General features: G+C 39.6%; 1 protein-coding gene across 2 annotated transcripts in view; it reads right to left on the bottom strand.

The window, feature by feature from the left end:
• RFTN1 (raftlin, lipid raft linker 1) overlaps window positions 1-18,190 on the bottom strand; it is an 87,425-nt gene that overhangs the window by 52,930 nt on the left and 16,305 nt on the right. The gene's annotated exons all lie outside the window — the stretch shown is intronic.

Here is an 18,190-nt window from a genome sequence, read left to right as displayed (position 1 = left end):
GGATTATTAAAAATTCCCTACACAGTCTGGGAGGGAAAGGGGATAGTCAACAAGGGCTGTACACATTGAATTCAAAAGCAACAAACCAAAGTGGACATCTACACAAAATTTGTATTGTTTTACTTGTAGGTTGCTGACAAAACACTGCTGAGACCATATATCTACCAATATGTCCAAAGAATACTTTGTAGGTGTACTGATGACAGTCCTAAGAGCAATAAATACCCACAGTGATGAGAAGTTTTTCCAGAACAGACAGTAAACCCAGAATCTCAGGGTTTAAACCTCTACATATTAGAGACGAGGATGAGTCCTATGCATGAAAATAATCCATGCCCAATGTGTTTATGGTGGAGTGTTATGCCTTCCTATGAAGCAACAGATGATGCTGACTGCTGTCAGAGACTCAGTGTATAAACAGATAGGCCGGCAGTACAGTAATTCCCTGCATCTCCTTGGAGTCTTGTGAGCTTCTGGAGAAAATCCCATAAATCACTTGAACCAGCCTTTCAGTATCTTTTTCTCTAAATTAGTAAAACTTCATATACGCTGAAATCTTCTCTGAAAAGATCTCTTTCCTCTCTGGCCTTTGCCTTTTCATTTCCACCTCTGCTGGGAGCTACTTATTATTTCATTCCTAACTAACTATGCTGAAGCACAGCGTACGGTGAGGTATTGAACAGCTTCCCCTCCCATTGAAACCAGCAGGGAAGGGATGTCACAGGAAGCACAACAGAGGTTCCCAGCACCTTGCAAGCTTGGGCCTTCCTTTAAAAAATTCACCAGAGAATGGTTTGTATGAAAGACATCGGTGATGCGAAATAAGGTTTCATTGTTCTGCTTTTATCATCAAATTCTGTAGCTACCCGTTATGAATAATGAAAGAGGTTATAAAAGACTAATAAATATTCAAAACTTACAATATAGAGAAATAATTCGAAGTATAACAGAATGGCTATGTGCTTTGTATGCCTTTCCTTCATATAAGACCACGTTCCAAAGGAGGATAACGGAATGCTTTGACCAGGGACTGCAAGATGCAGAACTTCAATTTTTGCAAAACAAGAAATTCAAGCCATGTGTATGATGACAGACAATACGGTTCTACCTTCTATAACAGCATAGAAATCACCTCATAAACATAGAATGGGATACCCTGTAAGAAATAATTAACTGACTTCTACTTACCAGACCCTAGTGGAGACCAATACAGGGAAAGAAACCCAGATGCCAGAAATACCTTTTCCCTCTTGTGACACTGAGACTCCAATAATTTCATTAATTAAAAGAACAAGAAGGCCAGTACAGTTCTCTAAATGAGAGTTCTCCTTGGATACAATTAACTAATCAGAAATGTTAATTCTAGTACAGTACTCCAATTTTTAACAATCACCTACATGACACCTCATGTTAACCTTGCACGTGAACCCAGAGTCTCGACTCTTCTAAGTATGCCTTGTTAAAGCTCACAGTAAGTCCACTCACTAGCATGGGAGTGTGACTACTTACCCCTAAAAGCCAGCATGAAGGGAAAGTGTGAAAATACATATAATTGGAGCCTTGGGACACTTAATGATCAAAAAAAGAAAATAACAGAAAACAGCTGTAAGGGATCATCCAGCTTGTCCATTTTATTACCTGGAGGCAGGATTGGTCCTAGTTTAGCTATTTCTCGCAGACTGTCTCCTCTGTATTTAAAATCCTATAGAAATGTAGCTCTATTTCACAAGCCCCATATGTAATCTTTCAGTCCTTCACTATCCTTACTGTTCAATAGGTTTTCTGAGCACTTGGTCTAAATTTCCCCCTCTGAAGTTCAGAGTTGCTATTTCCTCAGTAGAACATTGCTTTTTCTACCAATATTTTACAATCTCTAGCACACATTACACCTTAATCTTATCTTCTTTAGAGTGCATAAACCCCCATCTTTCAGAGCTTCCCATTCCCTTGTATTTCCTAAATAATTTTTATGGGTCTTCTCTGATTATCTTTAACTATACCTTTCCTCAAATACCTGAAGCTCAGCATAGTGATCCAGCACAAGCCTCATCACTGCTTTGGAGATTGGAAGAGGTGCCTTCAAATTTATTTTTCACAGCACTCCAGATTGGAAGAGGTGCCTTCAAATTTATTTTTCACAGCACTCCAGTTTACACTGCATGAGGAAAAGAATACAAGATTCCTTTCTCAACAGTAAACAGCGGCAAAGTGTCCCTGTCCTTAGTGAATTTATATATTTTTTCCTTTCAGATCTCAACAGCCATTATCAGCTGTGACCTTCACAGCACTTAGTGCACATCTAAGTAGGCCTAGCGATCATAAAATTCTCTTTAGAAGTTGTTTGAAAAAGGACATCACACATTCCTGGAGAGCCACACTTAACCTCCAACTGTGCTCAAACTTGAATGATAAGATTTCAGTGATTTCTTCAGCTACTTCTTCTGAAGTTCAACTCACTTGAAAACATCTTATTTATAAAAGCAGTCCTTGATCTAGTCTTTCCTTACTTTTGCTTGAATATAGAATACTAACATTTTCACAAAGTCTTCTAAAACTTCACATAAAACCTGTCCCACTTTTTGATTTAGTTGTTAAAGAGAATTCTAATCATGTCCCTTTCAAAAGAAAAAGGGGAAACAATAGGGAATTGCGCAAGGTAGCAGAGCAAGTAAACGACCAATTAAAAACTTTCATAATTCCAATACTTATTATAGTTGTGATAAACCTCTACTTTGCCAAAAGGCAAAGCTAACTTTTAGCAGTATTCACATAGGCCTTGAAACAAAATAAACTGTAAAGTTTTACATTTTGTTTCATGTTTCCTTATTTCATAGAACCACAGAATGGTTTGGGTTGGAAAGGACCTTTAAGATCATCTGGTTCCATCCCACTTCTATAGACAGGGACACCTCCCTCTAGACCAGGTTGTTCAAAGCCCCATCCAGCCTGGCCTTGAATGCCCTCCAGGGTGGGAGCATCCACAGCCTCTCTAGGCAACCTGTTCCAGTGTCTCACCAACCTCACAGTAAAGAATTTCTTTCTAATATCTAGTTTAAGTCTACCCTCTTCCAGTTTAAAACCATTTCCCCTCCTCCTGTCACTATACAACCTTATTAAAAGTCCCTTTCCAGCTTTCCTGTGGGCCCCCTCCAGGTATTGGAAAGCTGCTATGAGGTCTCCTCAGAGCCTTCCCTTCTCCAGGCTGAAGAGCACCAGCTCTTATATACTGTGTATATATGTGTATATATATAGTGGATGATCATTTATTGTTGCATTTCACAAACTGACCTCAAAGACTCTTCCATTTATTCTGTCTGAATCTAAAAGCATGTCAATAAAAAGGTAGATTTGACACAAAAGTCTACAGGTTTAATCATGTTTATACATGGAGTGTTGTCTCTGCAGTTCCAAAAGGCAGAGAAACATAGAAAGGTGTTAGTAGTGCAGTCTGACATACAGGTCACGAGGGACCAGAGTAGACTGAGAAATATGGCTGGGGAGACGTATTTAAGATAACTGGTTCCTCCTCCTTGTTTTAATGAGGCCCTCTTTCCCTTCAGCTCTACTTGCACTGCATTACTGTGGCAACTATAAGAAATTCTCCCAAATTATCACTAGGAATGGGTGAGCAGGAGGAAGCACCAGCATCACCTCCATGAGTCCCATCAAGGACTGCTGCCAGACTGATCAGTCACCTACACCAGTGCCCAATTAACCCTGCAGCCAAAAAGGCCTTCGCTGTCAGGAGATGCCACACAATTCCTCAGCCACCATTGCTCGAAACACACTCACATTCATGGTACTACAACAGATGAGTTGGGTTATTTTGTGTTATTTTCTGTTTGGGAACTTTGGCAAAGCTACCACAGAGTATTCATCCCAGAAGTGGTCACTTTGGGACCACTAGGAAATGTTATATAATAAAGCATGATTTCATCTATTACCTCGTACCAGCTACAGTACATCTTTTTGAAATACATATTCTGAGCAGACTTTGATTACTTTAAGCTGTTGTATTTCACAGCCAGCAAATTTCCTTTCCTGCTATTTACCTCAATGCCAAAGCTAAAACAAATTGTGTTACTTCTTGATTTCTTTATGCTTGCTTAGCAAATAGTTAATCCATAGCTACGCTACCTTAAGTGCCAAACTTTGGCATAAAGTGCCAAACTCTGGCACAAAGTGCCAAAATGAGATTTACTTAATTTCTCTTAACTGAAATAGTCAAATTCAAGTCTGAGTTCCTCAGTGCTTAACCTTAATATTCTAATGCACCCAAATCTCCCTCTTACACCACCTTGAAGAACTCATTAGGGGCCAGGCACTAGCATCAATGGTCCTGACCAGATCTACCAACGAGCATGTAAGACGAAAAGAAGATGCATGCAGAATTGTACTTGTATGGTAATAGAGCCATTACCCAACAACATCCACTGATTTCCTGCAGGGTTCATAATAGATCTGGCTATTTACCTTCTGCCTTTAGTGACCGCCTCATAGAAAATGGCATTAGCTTGCTCTGTTGTGCTTCATGAATCACACCGAGGTGGCTGTAATTGCATGTCTGCTGGCAGGGAACTAAATAGCAACAAAGAATGGAAACAATAACATGGGAAGGGAGCATATCACTGACTGTGTGTACGAGAGAATGCATAAATCTGGTTTAAGTCCACAGAATTTCCTGCATTTCCTTCTTGCTGGAAGGTACAAATGCAGAGATAGAAATGCCATGCTCATGACACTTAGGATGCACAAGAAAACTAGCGTTGTTCTGAGCTCCTAAGGGAGAGGTGGGTAGGTGCCAATACACACCTGGAGGAGGGGCTACTGTGAAACCTTTTGGGAAGGGATGGCTTTTGTCTAACAGATTTGAAAAGATCCTCTCTGTACTATAGTAAGAAAATTTCTAAGGCACATTTCGCTGACATATTTAGCAGCTGGTTTTGAAAGAGCAGAAGGAATCCAAACTATCACCCTTTCCAACTATTAAAGCTTGCTAAGGCCAATTTGTTACTTTGGAAAGCAGAAAGCAAACTGTTACTTGAATATTATCAAAATAGTTACTGCCTGGTCCTGGGAGAACATGGCTATTTTCATTCCATTTCCATTTGTTTGAAGTGTCAACTTCAAACAAAAAAATACAAATACATCTAATTCCTTGTTTAAAACACTAAGGAGCTTTCTTGGACACTGCACAAATTGCATGGGATGCAATGCGGTTGTGTTACTCTCATTTAACCCTAACAATTCTTCCCTCCTTGAATCCACAAGTAGTTTCTTAACAACAAAGACATACCAAAGAGTCAGAGTACTCCCAATGAAATTACAAGCAAAACCACTAATAATAAAACTTAACTAACACAAAGCAGTAAGCAGAATTCTAGTGAGTTTTGCAAAGAGTTCCAAATAATTATTCCTGGGCTAAAGCTTACCAAACTAAAACCCTTGAGCAGAACAACTGACATAGAAGGGAATATATGATGCTTCTTACAGTGTTACTCAGCTTTGATTAACTGAAACACGCTCGTGCTAGAATTTAATGAGTTAAAAGCTCCGCCTTTTGTAGTGAAAATAGTACATGCTGTATTATCATCTTTTTTCCTTTCTAATAGAGCACCCATGAGGAGTACAGAGGCTCCTAAACTTTGAAGAAGCATGAGACAGTCTCAGTGTATTCTCATTCAGGCTGTCATGAGATGTAAGGCACTGGCTGTTAATATTTCACATTGCTCTTTGGTTATGCTAAATGACATTCTTTCAATTTTCAAGGCAAATACAATAAATGTCCTCATCAAAGAAAGTAACAATGAATATGCGAGAGAAATCAGGAATTTAAATGAAGGAGGACCGTTCAATAAGCTCCTGCTGTTTACTTTCAGTGAAAATGTAATAATGGAACTTAAAAATATTCAAAAGCACATGCACTGTATCTCAAGAAGGGAGAGAGGAGAAAAAGGAGAAAGACTGAAACTGCATATGCACCCTGCTAAGGTATGTATACCTTATATACATACATACATAAATGCCTTTATGTAGATATGGGTGCATACAAATGTATGTGACTATATGCGTAAGTAACATGCGCAGACATACACGGTCATCCTCTTCCTTCCTTTAGGAAACAGCAGATACATGCATTAGTCAAAGCAAGAAAGTACTGAGACAGCTCAAAGATGGAATGAGATTAGACGACTTCCTCTCATCAGTTCTGTTGTCTAATCTCATAGCATCTTTGGGTTATCTTCTATCCAATCGAAGCTTCGTTTCTGTATCCTGCAAGCGTAAGTATCTTAAGAGCTGGCTACATCTGCTGCACATGGTGGGATTATACACGGAATAGTTTTATTTTTGGTGTTTAAAAAAAAATGGCATGCTCAGGCTATCATATCCACCATGGAGTGTGAAAAACCACCCACGAAACAGAATCTAGTTACCTAAATAAATCAGCAGGCACTTCTTAAATGACTCACCAGTTACGCGTATTAGCTCGTGGGCAGAATTATGCAAAATGAGCAAAATGAAGACCACTTCCTAGAGGCAAGGGTTAACAAACATGCAAAATACAAAATGTAAGAAGTACAGAAAAAAATAACCAAATCCTATCCTCTCTTCAACAGCTCTTTGGAATAAATGTTACCTATTCGTCCCTCTATCGTCTTCTCCAAAAGGAGAGGAACTGGTTTTGCTTCCTAAACTGATAAAGACCAAAGAGACAGCAAAGACAGATAATTCACCTTTCACAAATCCAAAAAAACTGCAGTTACATCTAACCAAATGGAGAAAGCGTTCGAAGTTATAACATTTTATTCACACATCCATATAAGCTTCCAAAGGCAAATGTCACACTGAAATACAAAGGGTTAATTCTGAACTACAGGAAGTGCCAGAACATTTATTCACATCTCTGTTTCCAGCGCCATGGAGCTCTGCGCTGCGCTGAAGTCTTCAGACACCAACCTTATCTACTGATGGCAATACTTCAGCTGCCCAAGTCCAACACCAAACACCCGCTGTTCCTTTTAACAGCTTAAGACATAAAATAGGACTTCCCATCACTCACACAGTGGTGCAGCAAGTTATAAGCTCTCACAGCAAGCAGTCACAAATCAAACATTTTAAAGCTTAGCGAAAGAAGAGCCACCCAACAACCATGTAGTGGTTGAAAAACTTAACTGAAATCTTCTGATGTTCCACAGCCAGTGGCGTCGTAACACTTGAGAGCTTAAAAGACACATCTTTTTTTGTTTGATCTTTCTCTATCTAACTTGCTTACTATTTTTCTTTCAGCAGCAGCAGCAGCAATGAACACCAGGGAACTTCACAGATTCTAAATTTCCTATACCTTGCTAGGCAAAAAAATCTCTGAAACAGAAATAGAAGGATTTCAGAGCTTTCCAGTTTGCTGGAAATATCCTGCTGTCAATAAAACCCTGTATGCGCCGGTTCTTCAATGAGTTAAAAAGCAGAAAGGCTGTTACATCAATCTACATATTTCCATCCAAACCAACTGAGAGCAGACTTGAAATTATTGGGGTTTTTCTTAATCAAGCACAGATGAACAAAGTAGGCTGCATGCATTATATGAGGAAATCTTTCCATATTCACTAGATAATTAGTAACTATAAGACTGATTGAAGTCTACTTTTCAAGCAGAAAAATGACAAGAGGGTTTCAAAACATTTGGGGAAGAGGGGGGAGAAAGAAGTCAACAGCGGTAATTGTCACTGAGTACATGCACTATGATTTGACTTACACTTTTTCATGGCACGCTGAAACTTATGATTAACATCAGAGATCTGGCACAACACAGACAATAAGAGAAAACTGCCATCAAAGTATGACATAAAGGAGGTTTTTCCCCAATTCACAAGATAATTACTGCAAGTTTTAGGTACACGTTGAGAGGAATAACCGGACATTAGAGAGGACGTTGAGACATCTGCACTTCATACATTCAACCTTCAACACAAAGATCCGAATTCACTGACATATCCTGTAACCTTGGGGAGAACGGTTCGGATTTATCAAGATGGCTCTTATTCACCAAGCCAACCTGTGCAACAGAGAACTGATAGTCTCCAGGGAAACCAAAATCCTCTTGGCAGGTCATGGCTATATGTATTCTATACATAGCACTTCACTGCATATACACAAAAAAAGTATAGATAGCTTCAAAACGCTTGAAGGCTTTATTCAAAAGTAACCTGGTGATTTCAGTTCCTTTTCACATTAAATCTCCAGTGTTTCACATGCATTTTCCCCTTCTGTTGTAACAGCTATTTTCAGTCTATCCTGTAAAGCTGTATTTGGGATGATACTGTGTGCCAAGTTTGTTTGATTTTTTTAAAAGCTTGAAATGGATTTTTTCCAATCCTGTGACTAAAGACCATACATTAACCTGTTTCAGATGCTCTCAATTCTTGCTTGCATCAACTAATAACATTCTTTTGCTTCAAAAGCAACAGTACATACTAAGCACTTAATACGTTAAATTAGCATAAGTAAAGTATAGTGGTGACTTTGATCTTTTTTATCTTTTTCTTGGCTTGGAATATTTGATTTTTTTTTTAGATAAAGAGATGACATTTCCTATTCATGCACGTTTGCATTTGGAACAGAACATAAAGTTTAACTTTTCAGGGTTCCTTTGGTGCTTTTTTTGAATCAAATCTCTTCATTTTGGTAATCTTGCAGTTTTTCATAGTAGTTGGTTAAATTGTTTTCAGCTTTCCTGGCAAAACTAAATAAATGTCATAACAACCAAAGCACACAACACGCATTGTGTAGCAAAGAAAGCTGTGTTACTTGAAGGTATATTCTCCATTAGATTTTTGCCCCAGATTTGGTTATGTTGGGTAAGAAACTGCAACATGACGAAATTCAATACAAACAGGACGGACATACGTGAGACAGAGAAACTAAAAGCAAAGAAAAGGACGATGTCAAGTGTTTGGATTTCTTTTTTAAACACTATCCTTTAATGACGCTAAGACAAATGCTTCCATGGGCACCTATGCTCAGAACACACAAGAGGTTTTAGACAATAGACAGAAACAGAATGGACCCTTCTATCCCCATCCCAACCCACCTAACCCATAGAGCTTCCCAGGAAAACACTCAAGCCTTTAAAAGCTAATGAAAAGTAAATCAGGTCCTTCTTCCTTTCCAACTATTGTGCATGTTTGGGAACTGCAAGAGAAAAAAAAAAGCAAAACAATCTCCAGAAAATATTTACCATTTCTCTGAGCATTCCACCCCCACACTCCTATTTTTTCATTTCGCTTTACTGATATTGGGAATATTCTCACATCAGTGCAAATTTTAATACCTCCATTAGGGATAAAATGTGAACTTCATGTTAAGAGTCTGCTTCTGCAGCTGAGCAGGATTTAAATTCTACTGTAGATCCCACATCACCATCACAGCAGCTGCTCCCAAGACCAGTATGTAGCTGCACGTGGACACCTCAGCCTCTGAGCAGCACCAATGAGACCAATCCCATAGGATCTCAAGCTGTCCATGTACCTGCAGGAGAACAGGTCTCGAGAGGAAGATCCTATGATCCGATCCTCGTCAGAGGACATGCTCTCTGCTAAAGCACTCTTTATGTAGAAAGGTTTGTGGGGGAATGTACAGAAATAAAGGATGGCAGTAATTCCCACAAAGCAACCTTCCCGTGGGTTCCTGATTAACTTGGCATGAGGAACCAGGCACATGTTACCTCATCTGTGACCCTCAGAAAAACCACATAAACTAATTCCAGAAGATATAAAGCTAGAAGAAACAAGTGGATTGGTTATTCTGCAGTGTATCAGGTGATCGTGTCCTTTAGAATTGAGGTTTGGGAGTGTTACACCTGTATCAAAGACAACCTGTTTTCGAGTCCATGCCTAATGGGACTGACCAGCTCCGCTGGTACATGCAGCTGGTTAAACATCACATGAAAATCAGTTCAGAAAAAACACTTTTCGTTGAAAAGTATCAGTGCTATTATACAGATTCCTACACAAGCCATTCCCCACTAGAAGCACAACAAATGAGAAGTGACTCCCACTGATGAGTCTTTTGTTCTCCGACCCCTCTAGTGCTGTAGCCCCAATACACCTTCTTTGCTAGACATTCTGCCCACCCCACAGATTCTCTGAGCTGGAGAGAGGGCAGCACTGCTGTGGCTATGAAGCCACAAGCACCGCATCCCTGGCAAGACAGCTGTCACTGAAGTGAATGGATGGGGCTGAGCGCTCCTCACCTTTTCCTGCCGAATGAAGGTTTCTGTCCTGTACCCAGCTGGGAGCTGAAAGCAACGTAATTGTCTTTTAAAAGTCCTAGCAAGCTGGTTTAACAGTGACCTAGGAAAGAACCTCAGAAACAAAGCAGAAAGATCAACCACACTAATCACCTCCAAACCCTCTGAATGAAAAAATAAAATAAAATTCCTTCAAAAGTAAAGACCTGAAAGCAAAACCTTGCAAAAAGCACAAGGGGATCCTGCTTTCTAGAACTCCTCTAACAGTGTATTTAGAAGCGATAAGGCTTTCACAGAGTATTGCAAACGACTTGCAAGCACTAGCTCACCACTGGCACCTAAATGAAGCATGTCACTGCCAAACACACCACATCACTTCAGCTTGGCAGGAAGGCTTGAGAGAAAGCCAAAGAGTAGTGGAAAAGGCTGTTAAAAGTTAACAAAGCACTTCCCAAAAGTACTGTTTTGTTTTTTTAAGCAAGTCTGCTAGAGCATGGGTGATGGATTTACTACAGGAAAAAGTTTTTCTTGGCAAAAAAATATGCCTTGCTTTTTTTGCTTGGAGCAAATTTTCCTGTCACTCTCTAGAATCTGAACTCCTACTCCCTTGTTTCAGTAAAAAATGTGGCCCTTTTCTGTTTTAAGTGAAGAATTCCCACACAGTGATACTGATAGCATGCGAATCTATTGTTTAATATGGGTCATGGGAAAACGGAACCAAAATCAACTATCACGGGAATGGAACGACTAAAGGAGGATTACGATCATTTATTTCTTAGTTTGCAATAAGATAATTGTTGCCATTACTTTGAAAAATATCAAAGCATTTCCGCCAGTGCTTACAAGAAAGCATCATTTTATCTTTATTGTGTAAAAGCACATTTAAAGCACTTGCTGTAAAGACACCATACCCTCGAAGCCACCAAACAGTGAGTTAATGAAGTTATTACAGTCTAAGCCCAAAGTAGTAAGTGCACGCAATGGTGATGCAGCAGATGCCCTGTCCAAGACAGATGGGACTCTTTGACAGTAGAAAGATGCGAGGCTGGTCTCTTTTCAGTAGTGCGTGGGGATAGGACTAGGGGTAATGGGATGAAACTACAGCATAGGAAGTTCCGCACGAATGTGTGGAAGAACTTCTTTACGGTGAGGGTGACGGAGCACTGGAACAGGCTGCCCAGGGAGGTGGTGGAGTCTCCTTCTCTGGAGATATTCAAGACCCGCCTGGACGCCTACCTGTGTGACGTGGTGTAGGGAGCCTGCTTTGGCAGGGGGTTGGACTCGATGATCTCTAGAGGTCCCTTCCAACCCCTACAATTCTGTGATTCTGTGAAGATAGCAATTATAAGGCATCACGGAGACAATCTTGAGATCTAAACCCTTCTTTGCACTTTGGACAGGTTCCCTTTCAGGTGGTTAGTGACAGCAAAAAGGAAATAGTTTCATAAATCTCACTGATACAATAATAAATACAGAAGTAAATAAACAGGTCAAATCCTCAGTTCCTATTGTAAGGAATATAAAATACATTCTAAGTGTGGCACAGTAATGGATAAAAAAGCATAGTGCCTCTATGCCATGGCTGATATAGTTTTCTCACTGTTCCTAACCCAAAGAGAGGTCACAAGTGGCCTCAAGGGGGTCCAACTTCTAATCATGTGCCAGTCAATGCTCCAGGTGCTTTTGCCTCCACACATCACAAGGTGTAATCTGCAAAATAGAGAGTCAGTCACTTCTAGAACCTGTCAGGACAAGAAGAACCAGACCTGTTACTCTCTTAATAACAGAACGTCGCTGGTAAAACAGTCGCCTCACATGGCCAGGATCCTTAAATATTGACTAAGACTTATTTAAAAAGAAAATGAGGTGGCCTGAGTTTCCATCAGTAGCTCTGGAAGGGTTTTGTGGAAATATCTGCTGATGAGCAGACCAATCTTTCCCCAGAATTTACCGTAACAAAAAAGAACAAGCAAACAACAAAGCCAGCAAGAAGTACAAAAATGCGGCTTGACAACAAAATCTTAGAATTATAAAGTATTCTATTCTTTCTCTTTATCCAAGAGTGAACACATGGTGAAGAACAATGAAAATAATCCCAAAGAATATGTACAATTTCATCTATTCGATCATTTGAAAGGCTTCATCAAGGCATTCAACCCAGCTGGAAGAATCGGGTAGAAGAAGGACTGCAGAGAAAGGCAGATGCTCCATCAGAGCTGAGCATCCCTCAGTAAATAAACAACATAAACAAAAAAAAACCCAATTCTGACACCGTTCCAAACTCTACAAGACAATAAGATAACAAAAGAACATTTATTCTGTCACTCTTTTCGTTCTTTTGTTCTGTGATTTGAGATAAAAGTAGATGCTCTTTTATTATTTTTTTTTGCTTACTAATAATCTGTGCAATAATTGCTAGTGAATTAACCCATGCAATTTAGCACTATTTGTCAATTCTTCTATCAGTTATCATTAAGAAGTTCATGGAAAAAATTGTTCAAATAAAAGAACGCCAATAAAGGGCTCAGCAACCAAGGAACTACAGCAGAAGACTGATGTTTATTTATATTTCCCCAGTAATGTCTTGGCTCATCTCTAACTTTATCAAAATTCCATCTATTCATTTGTAAACCTCATATCACATTCTCTTTTAGATTTAAGGCCTTTTATCAATTCATTTGGAAACATATGGCATCTTTAGGACTTCTCACATCCTTGATGTCTTTAATATTTTATGTACCATGTAGCACGCAGAAGCTTCTGTATTCTCAGACAGAGATGAACTCTTTCAACTGATGACTGAGACAGGTAATATTACTGAGATAGGTAATATTTTTGCAGTTCTTAGCTCATCTGATGACTGTCAAGCCTGTCTTTAGAGCATTGATCAAGAGCCACGGCTCACAGCAAAGGCTTAATGAGATTCTCCTCTTCTTGAAAAGGACTGTTTCTTTCAGCAAGTCTGCAGCTAATCAGTGCAAGTCTCAAGTTGAGAGCATGATTATTGGGGGGAGAAGAGGTGGGGAGAAGGAAAGGAAGGAAGCTGAGAGTCCTTTACAGTTTTAACTATACAATGCTCTGCTTATATGAACAAGCAGGCTCTGCAACAAAAGGGGGGGGGGAAAAAAGAAAGAAAAAAAACCAAACAATTGGCTGGGAAGCCTTAAACTTGCAGGTTTTGTACAGGACCTTACTACAGTGCCAGGGTTACCATTTACCTCTAAAAGCCATATTGGTTAGATATAGTGACTTACATAGCACCTTGCATCTGGGAAACCTCTATACACTGCTGCTCACCGTAAGTTTATTACAGTACAGAGTGTCACAAGTATCAAGTCATTTGCTAAAGCCTGACTGCAGACATAAACCAAGAGTTTGCTGGGCATGCATTCTTGACACAGGAAGTAAATAGCAATTTTATGCAGTAATTACAATACCCGGACTCTTCTCAGGTGCAGGATATCCCAGATTTGTATGACAACAGTAAGACAAAACTAAATCACTATGATTGTGTTTAATGCTTACGCTACAGGGCAAAATCAATATAACACATGCTAGAGTTTTGCCATACCTGAACTACTACCAGAGGGGCTTGTTTGGGAACTGGAAACAAGACTAGCACGGTGCTCGGTAAATGCCACTAAGTTTGTGTCCTCCACGCAAACAATGGAACATTTTCCAGACTGCCTCTTTACTTAATGATAAAAATTTAGAGGAGTTGACCTCGATGATCTCTTGAGGTCCCTTCCAAACCCTGCAATTCTATGAATGCAGTCTGGAGGCTGCATCAACCTTTATCAGCTTTGTAATGTTAAGAGTGTAAGGCAGTGATTTTCAAACAGGATTTCACCAAGATATTACATTGGATAGATCTGAAATTGCTGCAGACTGACCACGAACTGGTAAACAGGGGTTGCGTGTACCTGGAACTCACTCAACATTAAACTGATGTTTACTAATGGAACTAATGGTAACTAATGGTAATTAATGGAAAAAGGTGCGTTATGGCGAGCCCAGATGAGCTGTTTACTTGGCAGTACATTTGCATATTATACAGACAGAATACTTATTAGGCTACATAATACACACACATGTAGGCACTGAAAAGCAAAAGAGAAACGATGGTCTTATGCAGATAATAATTACCATGGATATTTTCTCTATAGGAAGTCAAGGTAAAGAAAATGCAGGTCAGGCATTCACACAAAATCCATGGAAATGCCTAAGAAGACTCGCTTCAACTACAATTAACACTTGAAACGCAATTATTCAAGTCTGCAAGCTACATTATTTTGCTGAGTGCAATATTCATAACCTTAATTTAAATTGTAGTCACAATTATGCTTGTTGCTAAAGCAACAATTCCACCTATTTACAGAACTCAACAAAGAAGATGAGAAATTGTGCCACTTCCATGCACAACCGATACAACAGATTCAAGCCATCTGAACGTTCTCAGGTTATCCTACAGAAAAAAATATAAATTGAATGCTGAACTTCCCTAGAAATAATGCCATTTTAAGGTTTAAAGCAACCTTCCACTGCTCAGTAACAAAACAAGTCTAATACTCAGAAGTTGTTTATCATTATATTTTCAGATTTAAAAACAGAACAAGTCAACGTGAAAGATCCGAAAGGGGTCTGAACCCAGAAACACAGGTTGTCTTCTTCAGTCCAAGACTGTGTATGCATACAATGCTATGGGTCCTATTCATGCAGGATCAACAGCAAGATGACAGCCACACTCCCTCACTGGGTTTCACTTGTATTAACTCAACATGAAGGCATACCTCCAGCAACTGAAGACTCTCAAAAGTGAAAACCCATGCAACACCACGTCTTCTCTTGTTACTTAACAAATCAAATGATATCTGTCTCTCCATTTTTACTGTCACCCATCACCCTCAAGGTTTTCCAGTTCATGTGTTCAGCTTCACCTATCTTTTAATATTCTTTCCCTATTTTATCTGCTCTACTTACCCTTCATGCCCTCCCCCCAAACACTTTGGCACCTCTTTCAGCACCTTCCATTTTACTACAGAACCTTTCCTCCTGCTGTCCTTTCTTCAGAATGTCACCTATCACTCAGAAGATCCAGCACAGTCCCACGCAGGGCATTAAGGAAACAACGCTGCTTGTCAGCCTATACCAAGGGAAAGCCAAAGCTTTTCTGGCATGAGCTAATTCAGTGACATTATCTGGAGTTTACAATGCAATTAATGCCTCCAGGTACAAGAGGACTAACTGTCACGTAAAGTCCTCTCAGGCTTCCTGACAGAGATTGATCCTGCTTTGAGGCCCTTGCTCCTGAAACCATGGAGGGTACTGACTTGCTTTTACTCCCCATTTCAGCATGCAGATACAGTGTAATCCCATCATGCCCAAATTGGGTTCTGCTGATGGGATAACCCTTCTGACCACGCCAGTCCAGAATGTCTGGTAGCATGCAGGAAAAAGCAGGGACAGAAATGAACCAGGAACAGAAGTAAGAACAGAGATTAAACTGGCTTCTACATGTGAAATCTCTTTACAAGCATCACTGGCAGAGACAATGACAAGGTGTTGTCATTTGCATGAAGAAGAAACAGAGACAAAATTGTGCCTGCCTCAGAAGAAGGGCTTGCAAGCCAAAAAATTGACATTTATCAGATACCTTTCCTCGCTGTGAGGACATGCAGTGGGATGTTCCATTTACAGGAGCAAACCATATCTTGTCCGAAGGAAAATCCTCAAAACACCATGAAGAAGCAGCTGTCCCAGTCTGGCAGCAAACCCCTTTTGCACCACAGTACTAGACTAAGATATGCGCACTCAGACACTGACCAGTGCTGAGCCATGCGGGCACACCAATAAACAGGTAGTGTGAAACAGCTGAATGTCCACAGTCCCTGTGATAATGGAGATTCTTTGCTCTTCAGATAGGATGATTAGAAAAATGAATGCAAACAGAAACAATCCCTCACAATCAAAGTACATCTGCTCAGCATTTTCTTTTCAGTACAGTTAAGAAAAGTGACTTCTCAAGGTAAAGAAGAGCTGATGGCAGCAGTTCTTCTTTTCTCTCAAGGAGGTATCCTTCACTCAGGATTAACAACTCCAAATCTTTCATTTGCATGAGAATTTAGAAAACCAGAAACACTTATTTACAAATAAAACACGAAGAACTTCATTAAAATATTACGCGGATTTTGTATATCATATCTTGCTGATGTCAAGGAATTTGTAGTAACGAGTCACACAAAGACTAAACAAGTTACTATAGAGATCATGCCTAATCACATCTCTCCCATAACAAAGCCATGAGACACTTACTATTTAAAGTTACAAGTCACTGTGTGATCTCCTGTTCCAGTTAAACACAGGAGAAGTTTTGTTTCTGAGGAAAAAAAGGATTAGGATCCTCTGACTTAAAAGTATTTCATCACTGGACCAGAAAGGCCTGTCTGCCAGCCCTGCAGTCTGCCAAATCTGGCTCCTCGGCTCTGGAGCAGCATCAGGAGATGAAAAACACATTAAAACTGGAAAAATGTGCAAAGCCGGAGGCAAAAGAAAAGGCCACTCAGAACTATCACGTGCAATTCCTTTAGCTGCTGCTGGGATGGAAAAGTTTCTTGGAAGTTCAGAGCTCTTTTTAGATAGATCTGCAACTATTTTTCCCTTATGTGAGTAAATTACAATTAACATTCATTTGCGTATGACGTATGGTATGTATCTATTGTAAGAATTCAGTAATTACATTAAGAAGCTCTGGCTAGCGGAGTGCAGAGTAGATACAGTCAACAACTGCATTGTAAGAATGGAGTGCTGGAGCTACCCATTTTTAAATCTAAGAACAGATGTGGACTAGCAAAGTTAACACAAACACGGCTATATCAACACCCATATTTTTTCCACAGTGGAGCACGCATGAATAGAAAACATCTTGCAGATATTCCTTCCCTTCCTCATCTATTCTGCATATGCCCACACTGACTGCCCAGCTGGATATGCAGAATCCAAGTGGAGAAAATGCCTGTTCCATAGCTAGGTTGAGAGGTAAGGTGATGGATGAGATTCCAGAGAAGCACCTAAAATAAATCTTTTTTTTCTAATCACAATCTGAAAATACTGGTCTAAAATACACAGTAAGCACATTCTTCAACGTATCTGAGATTTCTAATGCAATTATCATATCGTATCTAAGTTTCCAGCTAGCCTATTTTAATACAGAATAGCAGTGCCACAGTTCAGATGAGCCTTCAGAAGAGCAGGCCATACCTGCAACTGTACTCCATAAGCCTTTTGATAAAGCTCTTCCTACTTTCTGTTGTGGGGCAGAACAGAATTAAGTACAGTCATAAAGCAAAACCTAATAAGATTGCACGTTTATATCTGTATGTATTACCCATCTTGATAAATGTGTACACGATACATACAGGTGCATACATTTTACATACACATATCTGTACAACAGTAACACCAGATACAGTCTACCATAACAAAGCTCAATATAAATTATTGAAAGCAAGCCTTCATTTAGAAACTGGAATTTATCTTACAGGTTTTACTTAAGGTATGGATCTTTAGTTGGAAGCAAATAATAGTAAAGAAGTTCAAGTTATTTCTAGCAGTTCTATAAGCAATTAAATTTACAGTGTAATTCATTACATTTATTAAACTCCTAACACAGGGAATGAGCCCTTTACGCCAAACTGCCAGTTTCCCAAGACATACCAGTAAGTTTTACAACCTGCTACCAGCACCAACATTTCATTTTGCTGCAACTTAAAGTGGCAAGTCCTGAAAGGTTTCATACTACAGACTGCAATTCACTTGGAAGAAAATACATGTACACTTTAGGGAAGCCAAAAGAAATAATTTCTTCATGTTTGCATTAATGGAGCAGACTGAAGACCAGACCAAGCAAAGTCCTTGTGCTGATTTTATCATGTACATATTTTCAAG

The sequence above is a fragment of the Coturnix japonica genome, chromosome 2 (genome assembly GCF_054131305.1).
Source record: "Coturnix japonica strain WE chromosome 2, WE-NBRP24, whole genome shotgun sequence".
NCBI lineage: Eukaryota > Metazoa > Chordata > Aves > Galliformes > Phasianidae > Coturnix > Coturnix japonica.
Note: the sequence above shows the minus strand (reverse complement) of the source record. Positions and strands in the feature narration are given on the sequence as shown.